The sequence below is a fragment of the Glandiceps talaboti genome, chromosome 2 (genome assembly GCF_964340395.1).
Source record: "Glandiceps talaboti chromosome 2, keGlaTala1.1, whole genome shotgun sequence".
Classification (NCBI taxonomy): domain Eukaryota; kingdom Metazoa; phylum Hemichordata; class Enteropneusta; family Spengelidae; genus Glandiceps; species Glandiceps talaboti.
The window spans coordinates 32,431,240-32,449,175 of NC_135550.1; the positions used below are offsets into that span (position 1 = coordinate 32,431,240).

A 17,936-nucleotide genomic window follows, 5' to 3' on the forward strand; every position below is an offset into this window, starting at 1 on the left:
GAACAGTATTGAATAAATACAATTAACAATACTTTAAAAAACAGTATAGTTATTCTCTGAAGCCGGTCATCAAACGAGTAACAAATGTGCAAATTCGGTATAATTTTATGCAAGTTGAGAAGTTTCATTTTCAGTTTTGAATACATGAAGTCTTCGATCGTTTAGAAAGTGTTGGATGACTCTAATTTACAATATGATGAAAGTGAAATTATTGTTTTTATACTTGAAAGCATCGTCACAATGATATTATTTGTACCGTACGAACTTTTTAAAATAAACAATTAAGGGAGAAGGAAGAAATCTACAAGGTCATGGTTCATAGGTGTTGGTAATAACGATATAGGTTTACTTACCGTTACCTATTCCACTAGATACATCTCTTATGACACTATGGTTGAATCCGTGATTGAATGTGTAACAGTTGCCAAAGGTATCGTCTGAGAATTGCCAGAAATCACTGAAGCCAAAAAAATGTAGATACGTCAATGCCACGAAAGCACATGGTCTCAAAACATGAAGTATGCTATTTACGTTTTGCAAACAGCTAGGCTTATAAACACAGAAATTACATACAATATGTCACAAAAAGGAGTACTAATCTAAGAATGGGCTATACCTAATACCCAATGTATACAAACTATGACACGTGACACCATTCTGTGTACAAAGTGTATCCCCACACACAGCTACTTCGAGTATATTGGCTATTTAAATGATAGTACATAGGTTATCTATATGTTCATCATTCTCAAACAATACCTTTTAATACATTCTTCACCATCATAACTGCATTGCAAAATCATGTCTTCAGCTTGGTGTCCCAAAGTCTTGGTTTCCTCTTCGGTGAGATAAAGAATATTTTTGATATCGTTAAGGTCAGGAGATCAACTTGCCAGCAAGAAGTGTTTCCAAGACGGTGGGTGCTCATCTGGAATGAACGATGTTGTCCTTTCTGTGTAGACGCGCTCTCGAAAGGTATCGTATATCTTGGAGTCTCGTGTTAGGTCTTCGAAGTCAGCATTCCAGTCTTTATGTTTGAAGAGATCTGGTTCATCTAAAAGCCAAGAAAAAATCCAGTTACAATAAATTAGGTTGAGGCGTACTGCATGCATTGTTCATTAAAGTACATTGTTAACAATATATATCCTAATTATTGAGAACATTACGTGCATATTTAATGCTAAAATCGAAAGCTATGCCATTGCCAGAATTGTGTTCGTCACTTTCTTTCCGCTGTTATTAATCTTACTACATATTATTCCGTGTAATCTTCATTACAGGATTACGAACGTATGACCATGCATATTGCATATACACAATGAATCACTTATGTTTTAAGCAACTTGGGGTGTAATTACAATAGCTGGACAATATTAGTTATACTCTTCTCCGACTCTTCCCCATTGTTTCAACTGTGTTCTCAATTTCATTTAGCAGACTCTTTTTCAGTTAATCGGACACTTTTACACAAAGAAAGTGTCCGCATACCGTTAATCTATGAAAGAAACTTCGCCAACACCTTAAACTCATTAAAGAAACTGTCCGCAGCTTGTTAATCATTTTATGGCACTGTCCCCACCTTGTCAACTGTTACAATGCAACCAACATGTGCTTCCCTGCCTAATACCAATTTCTACCGCACAAAATTCTGCACCTGTCATTGTATTCTGTTCTGTAACGTATGTGTAAAAAAAATCGACCTTACATTGGTGGTCTCGAACACAGTACCTCTAGTTCTGTACCTATATATCCAAAGGTATGCTCTATAACCACTTCACTACAAAGTGACTGAATTGTGCTAAAGCGGGTATCCATACATTTTGATCATTGACTTGACAATGCGTATGTGCACCAGGGTCAATAATAGAACTACGGATGGGTTGAATGGAGATACTGCTCGATTTGGGACTGTCATTTCGTTACAGAATGAGTCCTTGCCAGGTTCGTGGATTTCACAATGAACTTTTGGGGCCCGGAAAACATTATTTGGCCGAGATGTGTGGAATGGGATTTCTATAGCGAATTTTGTAATTAACATGATAATGGTTATTAGGTTATGTAACAGAGCTGTAGATAACAAGGTTGACTTTCTGAAAAAACCTAAAAACTCGTCGAATTCGAAATATAACTTCTTTAGACTACACGTCCTCGGACATTTACTGTTTCTATTAGGACAATTTGGTTAACCCATCAGTGAAACAAAATAACAGACGGTTAACCAAAACAGTCCTACTAAAACAGTAAATGTCCTCTGACATGTACTATAACTATCAGATAATGGGCTAAAGCAGAACCAGAGGACTAACTCGTAGTCCGTGTATCGTCTTTGGTATCACCACTGTTGTAACAACAATATCACTGTTCACTCTATAAACCATGTTCCAATTTTAAATTATTTTGATTCGTACATAGAGATCTAAACAACATAGATATTATATTAAGGGAAAAATGAGGTATGATTGACATGCTAGATATTTTGGATACTACATGCAGTAACGTGTTTTAAAATTTTACCATATATGCAGTTCTCTTCATCATTGCCAGCATTGCAATTAATAAATCGGTCACACACTTGACTAGATGATATACACTTGTAAGGAATAGGTACGGTATCGAATACTCCAGCATCACATCTAAACTGGTTTGCATCACACACTGCAGAAAAGTTCAACAAACAAACAAATATGAATTTGCGATAGAATGATATATTTAGTAAATTTGCTTGATATTGTTATCCTGTTATTATAATATGCTTAACATGATACACGCGATATATTGGTTAACAATAAATATTATATATTGTGCAACATATCTCCATGCTAGCCCTGTAATGTGGGTGAATGTGCCAACTTCTACAACATGCTAGCCCTGTAATGTGGGTGAATGTGCCAACTTCTACAACATGATAGCCCTGTAATGTGGGTGAATGTGCCAACTTCTACAACATGCTAGCCCTGTAATGTGGGTGAATGTGCCAACTTCTACAACATGATAGCCCTGTAATGTGGGTGAATGTGCCAACTTCTACAACATGCTAGCCCTGTAATGTGGGTGAATGTGCCAACTTCTACAACATGATAGCCCTGTAATGTGGGTGAATGTGCCAACTTCTACAACATGATAGCCCTGTAATGTGGGTGAATGTGCCAACTTCTACAACATGATAGCCCTGTAATGTGGGTGAATGTGCCAACTTCTACAACATGATAGCCCTGTAATGTGGGTGAATGTGCCAACTTCTACAACATGCTAGCCCTGTAATGTGGGTGAATGTGCCAACTTCTACAACATGCTAGCCCTGTAATGTGGGTGAATGTGCCAACTTCTACAACATGCTAGCCCTGTAATGTGGGTGAATGTGCCAACTTCTACAACATGCTAGCCCTGCAATGTGGGTGAATGTGCCAACTTCTACAACATGCTAGCCCTGTAATATGGGTGAATGTGCCAACTTCTACAACATGCTAGCCCTGTAATGTGGGTGAATGTGCCAACTTCTACAATATGCTAGCCCTGTAATGTGGGTGAATGTGCCAACTTCTACAACATGTGCTAGCCCTGTAATGTGGGTGAATGTGCCAACTTCTACAATATTTCGTCATAATTTACTCTTCAAAGAGTCCTGTTTCTATATTAATATTATTCCAAAGTCAAAGACCAACATTCATTTGATTAATTTTAAAATTTCTCAAAGTTATAGTATGTTTTTTTCATTGTGGTATATTTGTAAATCTACCAAGTTATGCAACGAAATAAGCATGTATGACAAATTCATGACTTGCAATAATTGACAAAGGTAAACCACAACAATAAATACCACAGTAAATGTTATCATAATATTATTGTTATCGAGAGGATAAAAGAGGCATATTCATTGAAAATGGTGATATTTCAATACTAGTTGTTTACCATTAGTACAATTTTTCTCATCAGTATGATCCCCGCAGTCATTTAAACCGTTACAGACGACCGTCTTGCTAACACACCAGCCTCCATAACATTGGAATTCGTCATCTTTGCAACTCACATCAACATCTACAAAGTATTGAAACAAGAAAATAAGCCAACATGTAGTCTGTGTACAATATACTAGTATTAGTTTAGTTTCAGACGACAGGAAAGGTATTACGTAATATTAAACATTTCATCTTCATCTCATCATATATATATAATAATTGTCCCGCATAATGTCTTTAAAAATGTCGGTAAAAAAGTTGCAATCACGAGTAAAACACTAAGCGTATGGTAAAACAAGAGTGACTCGTGCAACATTTAATACATAGTAACTATGATCAATTGTAAAGAGGTAATTACGTAAGGTTTACATACAAGTCTATTCAAACTGTACAAAAATGACAAACCTCTTTCATCGTAAACTAACTTTGTAAAGGAAATATTTGACGGGTAGAAATGCAGCTTTTTGGATCAACTGTTTCACTTAAAATTACAAGTGATTAAGTAAGCGTCAGTACCTCTACAGCCAGAGGCATCACTTCTGTCTTGGCATCCTTTATTGGGATCACATCGGCTTGATTCCAGTATGCATTGACCAGAGCGACACTGGAAAAACCCTTCTGGGCATTCATCTAGATCGAGGCAAGAAAATCGAGATCATCTTCATTAAAGATGTCACATTCGTATAGCTATACACTAATGATAACTGTACTCATATTGTTTCCTTTGCACACTGATAATACCGCAGTAGCGCTAGCTGTGAAGTGATGTCTTATTCATAGGGACACGAACAGTTTAAACCATTACACATCTTAATAACAAGTGTATATTTCTTGTACTTCAACTTGAGAAAATAAAACAAATTAAAGGTAAGATCAAATTTACTAACATGTATTATAAAAGCAAAGTTCATCGCTGTTATCGGGACAATCCTCGTAAGCATCACAAAAGTACGTAGGTGGAAGGCACCCCTTTCCATCTTTGCATGGGAACAAGTGGTCAGGGCAGGTATCTACAATGGACGAAGATAATGGGTGGTGAAAGGCGAATTTGTCCAGACAGACAGACAGACAGACAGACAGACAGACAGACAGACAGACAGACAGACAGACAGACAGACAGACACACACACACACACACACACACATACATACATACATACATACATACATACATACATACATACATACATACATACATACATATCTGCACCCCCACAGACACATTCTCTACCGTCTGAACAACATGAGTCATTAGATAATACTTTGACCCATAACGATTACTCACAATTATCGCAATTGGCTTCATCAGAACCATCACCACACCATTGGTAGCCATCACACCAATACTCCACATCGACACATAATTCTTCATGGTCTTCGTCCCGATCGGTACATGTTCTGTAATACATTGGGCAAGTAACTGTAATCAAAAATGAAAAATAACACAATGAAAAATCTTGTTTCCGTGTCGCCCGCGAACATAATATGTTTCATGTTGCTTGGAATGCAAGCAGATTTCTTATGCTATTGCTCGAAAGTGAGTTTTTAATAGCAAGGATATCTGATTCATTGATGTACATCAAACTACCAACCAACCAACCAAGCTATGCACATATATACCGAACTGCTCACTTGCATATCTACATACCTAGATACTTACTCCTAACTAGACCCCCTTAATTACATACTTGCCTACACACTTACTACGTACCTACTCAGCCTTCTACCTTCCTACCTATCTACATATAGTTGGTGAAACTAATACAAGATGATAAATACCCACATTATCCAGGCGACGTCAATGACAGTCTTTGTAAGATCACTACACAAAATCGACGTTATTACTCAAATATATGGTCCATGTGGTGGTGGCAGTGGTGGGGAGAGTGGGGATGGTAGTAGTGACGCTGGGTGGTGGTGGTGGTGGTGGTTGGGATGGTGGTGTTGGGTGGTGATGGCGATGGTGGTGGTGGGGATGGTGGTCGTGGTGGTGAGGGGGATGGTGATGGGAGTAGTGAAGTGGATGGTGGTGATGCTGGTGGTGAGGATGTTGATGTTGGTGGGGATGGTAGGGTGTTCGTGGTGGTGGTGGTGGTGGTGGTGGTGGTGGGAATAGTGGTGGTGGTGGGGGTGGTGATGGCGATGGCGATAGTGATAGTGGTGGTTGTGGTGGGAATGGTGGTTGACGATCGTGATGGTGGGCGATGGTGGTGGTAATGGTGATGGTGGTAATGGTGATGGTAGTGGTGGTGGTTGTGGCGGTGGGAAGATGGTGTTGGAGAGGATTCTGGTGATGGTGGTGGTGGAGATGGTGGTGATGATGGAGGATGGGGGGGTGGGAATGATGGTGTTGGGGGTGGTGTTGGTGGGGCTTGTGATGGTGGGGATGGTGGGGGAGGTTAGGGGTGGGGATGGTGATAGGGATGGTTATAGTGATGGGGATATACTTAATGGTGGTGGTGGTGGTGGTGGTGGTGGGGTGGTGTTGGTGGAGATTGTGATGGTGGTGGTGATAGTGGTGGTGGGGATGTTGGTGGTGGTGGGGTGGTGTTGACGTAGTAGAGATGGTGTGGACAGTGGTGGTGTTGATGGTGATTTGGATGATGGTGGTGGTGTTGGTGTTGGTGCCCGTAGTGGTGGTGGGTGGTGCTGGGGTGGTGGTGGTGGGAATGGTGGTGGTGGTGGAGTTGTGGAGATGGTGTGGATGGTGGTGATGATGGTGGTAGGAGTGGTGGTTTGGATGGTGGTGGTGGTGGTGGTGGTGAGGATGATGGTGTTGGTGGGATGGTGGTGATGTAGTGGAGATGGTGTGCATAGTGGTGGTGGTGATGGTAGTGTGGATGGTGGTGGTGGGGGCAGTGGTGGTGGCAGTGGTGGTAGTGGGGTGTTGATGGTGGTGGTGATAGTGATGGTGGTGGGGATGGTGGTGGTGGTAATGATGGGGATGGTGGTGGTGATAATGGTGGTAGTGGAGGTGGTCGTGGGATGGTGATGGTAGTGGTTGTGGGGATGGTGGCGGTGGGGTGATGGTAATGATGGTGGTGGTGATGGTGGTGAAGATGGTGGATGTGGGATGGTGGATGTGCGGATGGTGATGGCGGGGATGGTTGTGGTGGTGATGATGGTGGCGGGGGTGGTGGTGGGGATGGTGGTAGAGATGGTGATGATGGTGGTGGTGGGATGGGGTTGGGATGAGGGGTTGTGATGGTGATGGTGGTGGTGGGAATGGCGGTGGTGCTGGGATGGTGGTGAAGGTGGTGGTGGTGTTGGGGGAATGGTGATGATGGCAGTGGGGACGGTGATGGGTGGTGGTGGTGGTGGTGGTGGTGGTGATGATTATGATGATGATGGTGGTGGTGGTGGTGGTGGTGGGGATGGTGTTGTTGGTGGACATGGTGGTGGTGTTGGTCGTGGGGCGATGGTGATTTCAGTGGGGATGGTGGTGTTGGTAGTGATGGTGGGGATGATGGTAATGGTGGTTGGGATAGTGGTGTTGGTGGTGGTGGTTGGGATGGTGGTTGTGGGGATGGTGGTGGGATGGTGGTAATGGTGGGGATAATACATTTTAAATTAATAGCAAACGAGGATACTTGCAATTATCACATCGATTTTCATCCGATTTGTCTTCACAGTCTTCATAAGTATCACACATATACCATAATGGGATACACATCGGTTTTCCTGAAAGACATCTCTCATATGAAGGAGGACAAACATCTGATAACAAATACAAAAAGAAACGTGATCGCCTTTGGAAGAGTACAACAGAAATAGCACAAGGTGTACACATTGAATTACACAAAGAAGTAATACATACTTTCGTTAAAGAAGATTTAGAAGCAGGGAAAACGAAGCAATGAAACTTACTGCAAACGTAAACGGCGCCTACAATCAAGAAGGCTGTGTCAGTTCTTACATTGGAAAATAGTTACAGAGAGCAATCTAAAATGTTTCTCACAATTATCGCAGTTTTCTTCATCAGAACCATCTTGACAATTATTGTAGCCATTACAGACTTTGTTCCGATTGAGACAACTACGCTGCTTTCCGGTTGCATTAGGACATGTTGTCATAGCTGGTGGGCAAGCAGCTACGTAAGAAATAGAGCATACCTTGTTACATGATATCATATTATGTAAGGCGCATTATTATCTATTTCGATTGATTTTTATAATCATAACACAAACAATGTTACCTATTACGATGTTTTTCGAAGTCGAAATATAATGACGCTTGCCATTACTTAATTACATTGTCATTGTTTAAATATTACTGGTATATTGGCAACTTTAGTACACAAAGAAATAACCCATGAACATGTAACAATAATGTATGTCCTTTGTCAGTGAATCGAAGTCTTTTGAATTTTACAAATCATGACGTACATACAAAACCACACACACACACACACACACACACACACACACACACACACACACACACACACACACACACACACATACAGGTGATCGAAATATAGGTCGGATTTTCTTTTTATTCCAATACGACATACGTGATTATGTTTACATTTGAATTCCGAAAATATCTTATATAACCTTAGTTGTTAATATGGATGTACAGATGGTGTTAGATTTATACAAATGAAAGGGCAAAATACATGTATGTTCACAAGCACTCCAGTCGGTGGTACATAAAATGTACCTATATATGATCAGTTGTATTTAACGCATTACCTTCTAATATAAGAATTGAGTTGAACTGCAAGGGAAACATATCAAGTTTTTATCCCACTATGTTATATACCACCTATATCTCTAGTAACCTGCTTATTTAAAACATCTGAACAGATCAATCATGGCTTATACATAATATTGGCTGCAAAACGTCTTGCATCACACTTCAGAAACTGACACTCCTGAGCAGTTCGTTTATGTATTTATACGAATAGCTGCTACATTTGAAATTCTTCCAACAAATAGGTTGGACTGGCCAGTATTGAACAACAATGACTTAGTTGACCAAGAAACAGTACAAATGGTTACAGTCACCAGCAAGCTCAGCTGCTACAATTTATTACTGTTTTAACTTACGATTATCACAGTATTCCGCGTCAATGCCATCTATACAGTCTGTAACACCATTACACCAAAGTTCTCCATAAATACACACACCGTCCGTCGTTGAGTTCATAGTCCAACGGCGACATTTCTTTTGAAATGAATAACACAAACCTGATAGTATATGGTGTAGAAAAAGAGAAGACATTCCGAAGATGTCAAGAAAATGACTGGTTTGAGCAAATATACACAGACTGTAGTCATAATAACTAAAAAGTATGGAAAGCCGGTTGGGACCATCGTCGTCAACGCTACATTGCATAGAAAAAGCCTATCAAAGTCGTCATCGTCATCGGCTGTTGTCGACGATAAAACTAGCTACACACGCCAATGTGGACCTTCATCGTCGTCGTCATCACCATCACCATGCATGCAAAAGTTTTCGTCATCGTTGGCCAAGTATGCGACATCATCGTTGATGCCTTTTAACAAGTCGTCATCGTCAACGGCCTAATATACTAAAAATAGCCTATATGCGACACCATCGATGTTGAAAAACGCACATGCGCAGAAGATGCCTTTTCGTCTTCATCGACGGCCGGCCTACTATCAATACTAAAAATAGCCTTTGCAACACCATCGATGGCCATCGATGAGCTCCATCAATGTCGAAAAACGCACATGCGTAGAAGATGCCTTTTAAAAAAGTTGTTGTCGTTGGCAACTTTGCAACATGCATCGTCGTTGGCCGAGGGCGACGATGACAACAAGAAGTGCATGCACCAATGGCACTGGGACAAAACAGCGTCAACAGCTAGCGTTGAGGACGAAAATGCAACACTTTTATCTTGTTTATTTCCGGCTGTTTATACTCATAGCTTGTATTTTCAAAGAATCTAATCACAGGGTGGGTTGTATTCATGAAGGTCCACATTGGCGTGTGTAGCTAGTTTTATCGTCGACAACAGCCGATGACGACGACGACTTTGATAGGCTTTTTCTATGCAATGTAGCGTTGACGACGATGGTCCCAACCGGCTTTCCATATATTATCTTGGCGGTTGTAAAGATCGCCTTGATCACAATGAAGACGACGACGATGATGATAAAGGACGAGAAGAAGGATGGATAAAAAGTGGGGGGGGGGAGAAGGCAGTGAAGGACGGTGCAGAAAGGTTGAAATATGATACTGAAGAGCGGATCAATTATATAAATAGGACGAATATCTGAGATTTAATTTAAGGTTTCACTTACTATATTCACAGGTATTTTCATCGGAACCATCTGGACAGTCGTCAATTTGATCACACCATCTTTCATCGTCAATACATAAGGAGTTGTTACTATAGGAAGTCCAAGGACTACACATCCTTTTACCATTAGGGCAATAAGCTAAAAATGAAATGAGGGCCCGTATGACATCAATTGTGTTTACACTTCAACTGTAACACCAAATGTGGAATATGAGAGTGTGGTTGTCGTTTGCCAAGTGCTTGGTTCATGTGCCTATTACTCCTGTGCTGAAGTTTGTCCAAGCATATCGCTACACATTTGTATTTGGTAAAGAATGCGGTTTGATGTCACAATCTTTATACATGGTAGTACATTGCTCTTTAACTTACGATCTGAACAGTTCTGTTCATCTTCTCCGTTTGGCAAGCAGTCGTCAATACCATCACATACCCAATGGTTCGGCAAACAAATACCAGACAGACACTTAAAATCACATGTGGCTATTGTAGAAAACATGCAAGACGTTAATCATGCCTTGTACACAGCAGTTGGACAAAATAACACTGTTACTAAATGAAAAAAGAAGAAGAATATCGAGAAATGTCCTCATCATACCTATCATTGTCAGCACCATTATACAAATTAAAGCATGTCAATATACATATAAGGCTAACAAAAGACAATCTTCACAAGTTTCACTGCGACGTTGTATCTGACGATTTAGTTTCCCTTTTTCATTTCAAATGAAGTATCAGTTTCTTTGTCAACTGTCTTATTGTGGAAAGCATAAAGCAATTGTCCAATACTGTGTCGGAATGATCAATTTCAAGTGGATGTCATAAAAATGCAAAATACATCTGACGGAAAAGATGTGTTCGTACATGCAAGCGATTATTTAGTCTTTCGTTCTCTGTAATTGTAGTGATAAAATTAATTCAACAATACCTGATATACATGTAGGAAGACCATAGCCATAATGATAGTCATCATACAGCTTTTGGTGATAGCTGTTATGAGTCTTACAAACACCACCACGACAACGCATGCCACCATAACTGCATATACCTAACACATAACGAATATTTGTTTTTATAATACATCGAGTTGTTATGGAGTAGTAGTTATGAAGGCAGAATGATCAACTATTTCTATGAAAGTAAACATACCTGTCCATATTTGTTACTGTTTTTTTCAGAACAACAGTAACTTGAAAGCTAAGCTAGTATATTCAAATAGGATCATTGTTCGTAGTTAAGCTCAATTTGGTAATATGGTTGATTTGGCTTGTTGACTATAAGTGAATAGTTACAAGTTATTGTAAGTAATGTCCTAATATTAAATTAACTGATTCCACTTACTGTGCGGATATTTACATTCCTCGTTCACTGTTTCGTCACTTCCGTCTTCGCAATCAATTTTACCATTGCAAAAATTATCTTGTGGGATACATTGAAGTCCATCACATTGGAATTCTTCACTCGTACAAGGACCTTTAAAGAAAACAACGTACTTCAATTGAGATTATACAATAATTAACACATTTGAAAGTAAGGCTGTATTAAAACTTCATCCTGAAGGTAACTTCATATCAAAAACCATGTCCTTTGTTGACATAGCAGCTTTGTTTTGCCCTTAATCTGCATTGGAAGTTTAACTTGCGTATTTTTATATATGTTAGAATAAATCTAGAGTTTGTAAAAACTTTTCATCAGGATTTTAACTTTTAACTATTTTTTACTGCTATATTCAGGGCTAAAATAAAGTACAGGACGTACATCAAATACTTGTTTGACAGACATTATTATAGTAGTGACAGTCAATCATATTAACGTTGATACTAAAATATAGTTATAACCTGGGTTTCCTTGCATCAGAAGATCAAACCTACAAATAGTATATATTTGCCATAAGTCTCATATTCATGGACATCAATTTAACAAAGTTAAAACATTTTAGCCAAAGTATATGACTTCTCGAAATAACAATTGTGTGAGAGAAGACTTTGTTTTACTTACGCACTCCCGGACACGTTGTCTCATCACTCTTATCTTCACAGTCAAGTTTAGAGTTACACTGAAGCGATTTTGATATGCACTGACCATTAGTACATCGGAACTCATCCGCTACGCAATTACCTGGAATAAAAATAATGCAAGTGTGTGTTGGATGTATTCATGATGAAGAAATAATGAGAAAGCCATTTAGGGAGCCTTCAGTATTTTCGGGGGGGGGGGGCAGAGGAATCGGAGGATGGGTCACATTTTACAAACCTGTTCTTGGGGGGGGGGGAGGGTCATATTTTGCGTTATAATGTTTGGGGGAGGGTCACATTTTACAATCCGTAGTTTTGTGACCAAATTGAAGATTCAATGATTGTTAATTTGTTTTGTGTGTTTTGAAATGTAAAAGTGAGATAAGCACTCAACATTTATTTTTACGAGTACACTTTACATGCCAAAGTACAAAAATAAAAATACATATATTGGAAGAAAATTGTTTAATAAAACGATGCAGTTTGTTGAGTGTACCATCTCACCTTATCATTCACACTGTCCGTGAATGTTGTTGTTAAAATATGATGATGATGATGATGATGATGATGATGATGATGGTGATGCTGATGGTGATGGTGATGATGGTGGTGGTGGTGGTGGTGGTGGTGGTGGTGGTGGTGGTGGTGGTGGTGTAGTTTTGAATGTCATAGAGAACACGGACAGTGATACATGTACTGACTCAAGTAGTGTCAGTGAGTCAGATTAAAGTGACACTGATAATGGCAATACTGAAGGTGAAGATGATGATGATGATGATGATGATGATGATGATGATGATGTCAGGGATCTCTTACAAGTGACCAGATCGGGTAGAGTATGCACAACATGGAAAGCACATTTTAGATACTAACTAGATAGTACATGATTATAAGAGAAAGGTAACTAGCCAGTCTTTTACTGTTTGTCACTTTATATGTACAAATATTGCTTTCTAATACAGAGTCAAAATAATTTAAGTTTTATGTATACATATAATGGGAATATTGATTAACGTTCAGTATATGCAAATGTCATGGGGAGGGTCATGTTTTACAAAATGGGACAAAGGGGAGGGTCACTTTTTAGAAATGAAGAATGGGGGGGGGGATATCACGTTTTACTTAACATCCCATGTGTGGTTTCCTCCGGTCCCTTCCATCCTGTAAATACTGAAGGCTCCCTTACTTGTGTTATCAAAATAGTTTGCGAACATTCAAGGCTTAATATGAAGAGGTGCGCGATGTACAGTGTCTTGGAAATAACAGTAGATTTAACATGAATGTCAAGGCCAAGGATAGAGAGGGCTTTATTTTGACATTAAACCCTGGAGGATCCTTGGATGAGTTCAAGATCAGTTCAATTCATAAAATACTGTCAGTAAAATGACACTTTGTAATACGAAATATACACTTTAATTAAATATCTATATATTCCTGGGCTATTGTACAACACAACAAATTATCACTTTGTAAATGATTGGCTAAAGCTCACTGGAGAGTAAAAACGAGTATATTTTGTAATATATATATGAAAGTTAATTCTTACACAGAATCGAATTTCATGACGTTGAACACCTTGATACAATTTGTCATATCTGGTGCCTTTGTATTCTGACCACATTTATAAACGACTTTGGAAAAACTAATAGTCCGTGAAGTGCAATTAGTTATACAAGAACACTTAACGGAACACTGAACTCTGAACACCAATTAGAAAATTACACTTTCATGATGATATATCATAAAACGGTAGTTTTTTCATCGATCAGTAGACATTTGATCGATAGGCTAAACATGTCTTTGGCATGCTAAGTTACTACTTGCGATATATGCTTTAAAATGGTGGTGGTGGTGGTGGTGGTGGTGGTGGTGGTGGTGGTGGGGGTTATGTAGGTGTGAATATATGCTGACTTCTCGATTGCTGTATGTCTTATAAAACCGAAGAATCGTTACTATCTTGTACAGAGTGCATATTTCTTGAAATACGTATATTTCAGATATTTGTAATTTATTTCTGGGAATGAAAAGATCCACTGAGGCTTGAGAATTTGATGAGTCATGACAAAACCTTGCCTTTTATTCTAAACGTTTGTAGAATACCATGGGACTTGTACTTGTATTTCGACAAATACTCGATGGACATGAATTATCAACAATAAATTATTAATTATTAAAATGTCTCTCAAAATTGTTTCATGTTCATTAAAGAAAAATTAATTTACTGTGACCTCGAGAGTCGTAGAGTATCAGGGGAGAGATAAGGGTAAATGTACTTTGCCCGTACCGTGGCAAAATGTTTCGTTGTTCAAATATGACATGATTACTAAAAAAAACTAGTAAAGATAAGAAAAAACAACAGTTTCGAGAACATCTGAAATTAACTATTATGATTGCTCCTAAGTCCCAAGACATCACCATATAATAATCTTGGCCTGTCTAAAAGCGAGTCAAGGGAGGAGATAACATTTTCTTTTTGTCATTAGTCTCTTCAATTTTGTCTTTACAAAACAACCAGCCGTTTATGTCTTTCTTTGAAGACTTTATAGAGTCTGACAAGAAGATGAAAGTTTATCGAAAGTATCCTAATTATATTATTGCAGCTATAAGAACCAGTGATAGGTTTTAAAGTAATAATCTAGAGAGAGATATTTGGAGAATCATCGAAGCGTCGTATAAGCCTGGGCAATCTTTACGTAGAATGATTATACATAGACTTTATTACAATGATTATCAAAGCTAATCACCCAATTGAGTGATATAAACTTCAGGATAGAAGTCGAATAGAAATTGCTGTGATCTTTACTTTTATCCAATTAATGGTGGAAATCAATTTATGTAAGTTAAACATTCACAGTTCTTGATTAGACAATGTTTTGAGCTATACAAAATACCCCTTCACAATGGTACCGAGCAGAATTTACGGTATGGGGTGCCTGAGGAGAAAATATTGTCATCAGATATTTCTTGCACCCCCCCCCCTTAGCGCTCTGAACAATTTCACCCCCCCCCCCCCCACACCATCCAACTATATGTGCAATTAATTATACAGTACAACACCCCCACCCCTTTCCAGCATTCTGGAGATGTACAATTGAACGGTAGACTAGTATCCTCATAATATCTACTGCACTAAGATGTCTGTAAGGTATTCAAACTTTGTTTTTATCAAGTATTTTGTCGGCTCACTTATTTTTAGTGCCGTGAAATAGCGAGTAAATTGCTACTCTTTACAAATTTGACCCTCACGTTACTGACTTTCATAATTTGGACGTACTTACCATATGTACAGTTGGTTTCATCAACTGAGTTTGGACAGTCTGCCCATCCATTACACCACATGTATGACTTTATGCACATGTTTCCATCATTACCACACGATTTGTCATTCTTCATACACGGGCCTATCAAATAAAACATAATTTATATTTCCAGATATTGAATGTCATCGATTTCATTTGAACATGATTTGTTGTGATCTATTCCCATCTGGTTTGGTCACATTTGTTAGAAATATTATGTTTTGTAGGAAAGTTAGTAGACCAACAAAATTGTGTTTGGCCATCATTTTATGTGCAAATTTGATAAAATGAAGAAAAAAGGTAATTGTGAACGGTCATCTAAAGTATCAATAGTATCATTGAAAGGAGGTAAGGCGTTGAATTGTAACTTAAGCTATCCTTCTCTGTAAAATGAGAAGAATGAAGAATAGGATTTGCAGCTATATATATATATATATCAGTATGACGTGAAACAAACGTTTTACAAGATTATCTCAATATCTCTGGTCCACATAGTACACTTATTGTACCAAATAGCTACTCACCTTTGTAAGTAAAAGACAGTCCTGTACTCTTGATAGCTGTAAGATCTTTGAACATCGAGTTCTCAATAGCAGACAGTCGTACACGATTCGTATTACAGATACTGATGGCGGGAAACTTGACGGTTTGGTCAGAGACGACATCAATCTTGATGGTGACATCACGATTTAGAAATTTCTTCACAAGGTTTCCAGCGTGAATGCAATATCCAGTACAGCCACCTAGTACCAGTACAGTCCAAATAATTTTACGAATTGTGGAAGCTGATGCTGTGACTCGTCCAACACCATGGAGTGATGTTGACGTTGAGAAAGCATACGCTAATTTACGAACTGTTTTACGAGTCTTTTCCGGTTGAGGATTTTCTCGCTTGCTTCTATCAAGTTCTGTTGTTGATGATGTTTGGTTTGACGGAGAGGTGAAATCAGTTATAGTGGAAATTCTATCTAGATTAATATCTTCCGTCGTAATACTTGTCATTTTAACTCATTTTTTTCCGAATTAACGGAAAAACAGAAGTCGGACTCTGTACAAATTGCACAAAAAAGTTCAACTTGGTGGTCTCTAAAGTATACGCGACGTTTTTTCTACACACAACATCACTTGTGCTTGTCGCCGGATTTGCTTACTGTCATGACACACAATATCATCGACGTCTTTCAATGCCGCTATCATTAAGTAAATGAGAAAAACTCTTCCCTGTATAACTCATCCCATCATATTAAAAGCCACGTATCTAAGCAACAAATGTCTTCATCACTGTCATTTTGTATCGCACCAATAACTCGCAAGATCAGTTACACTTCTGGGACTCCGTGTTATTGAATAGCATTGAATATCTAAATATATTTACATGTATTAAAAGAAAGTAGTTGAATTCTCAAGGACAGCGGTACCAATCTTCTGTATGATATCGATTTAGAAGCAGGTAGACAAAGATTGTATGAATGAGTATCCTTCAGGTAATATTTACCATGACTTTTGAAATAGCTTTGACACTCTACATCTAGATGTGTGTTTTACTGACCAAACAGATAATGTAATGTTACAAATAACGTGTCATCTAACTGGATGGGAACTGACACATTTCATTTTTAACGTAAATTTCAAACTAGATTTTCAAAGTATTTTCTCTCTGGGCTAGACTTATACGGGTCAAAATGCAATTTTCTGTCTGACAGGCTTCTGACATTTCACTGTAGACATGACGTAAATACTTTGGACTTTCGTAAACAGTTGAAACTATCTTGTGATGTCATTAACGTTGATGTTTTGTTGTTTACCATGACTGCCCCATTGATGCTTTATAAGATAGGTTATATGTAATAGCACAATTTCTTGATTCAAAAAAAATTGTTGTTGGGGCCAAATCCTCCGCCCCCACCCACACCCCCGAAATCAAATGGTTTACCCCTTGTCGATTGAAATATGGTTTCATCAACTCGACACGTTGTCTCGCTGCCAGACTCGTGACTATCGTCCCTAATCTTTCTATGTATATTATGTCGAGCGGCTTAGCTGCGGAAAGAAGAGAGGGACAAGTCCCTCACTTCTCGCGGTTTCGCCGCTTAGGGCGCACTTCGTACGCCTCACAAAGCTAAGGCACGAGAGTCACGAGTCTGGCAGCGACACTACTTGACACATACATTTTATTACTCTTAAAATAACCACTCATATACATATATCAAAAATCTATGTTTTATTACGTCTACTATACACATCAATATATTTCCACTCTCTGCCCATCTATTCTGTACATTTCCAATCTCTGCCAATCTATTCTGTATATTTCCACTCTCTGCAAATCTATTCTGTATATTTCCACTCTCTGCCCATCTATTCTGTATATTTCCACTCTCTGCCAATCTATTCTGTA

At 38.7% G+C, this 17,936-nt stretch overlaps 1 protein-coding gene across 1 annotated transcript in view; it reads right to left on the reverse strand.

The window, feature by feature from the left end:
* Nucleotides 1–17,740: 17,740 nt before the first annotated feature.
* LOC144450148 (neuronal acetylcholine receptor subunit alpha-2-like) overlaps nt 17,741–17,936 on the reverse strand; it is a 15,103-nt gene continuing 14,907 nt past the window's right edge. Inside the window, exon 6 of the mRNA XM_078140721.1 lies at nt 17,741–17,936. This exon is cut by the window's right edge and continues 1,495 nt beyond it. The gene's annotated coding sequence lies outside the window, so the exon portion shown is untranslated.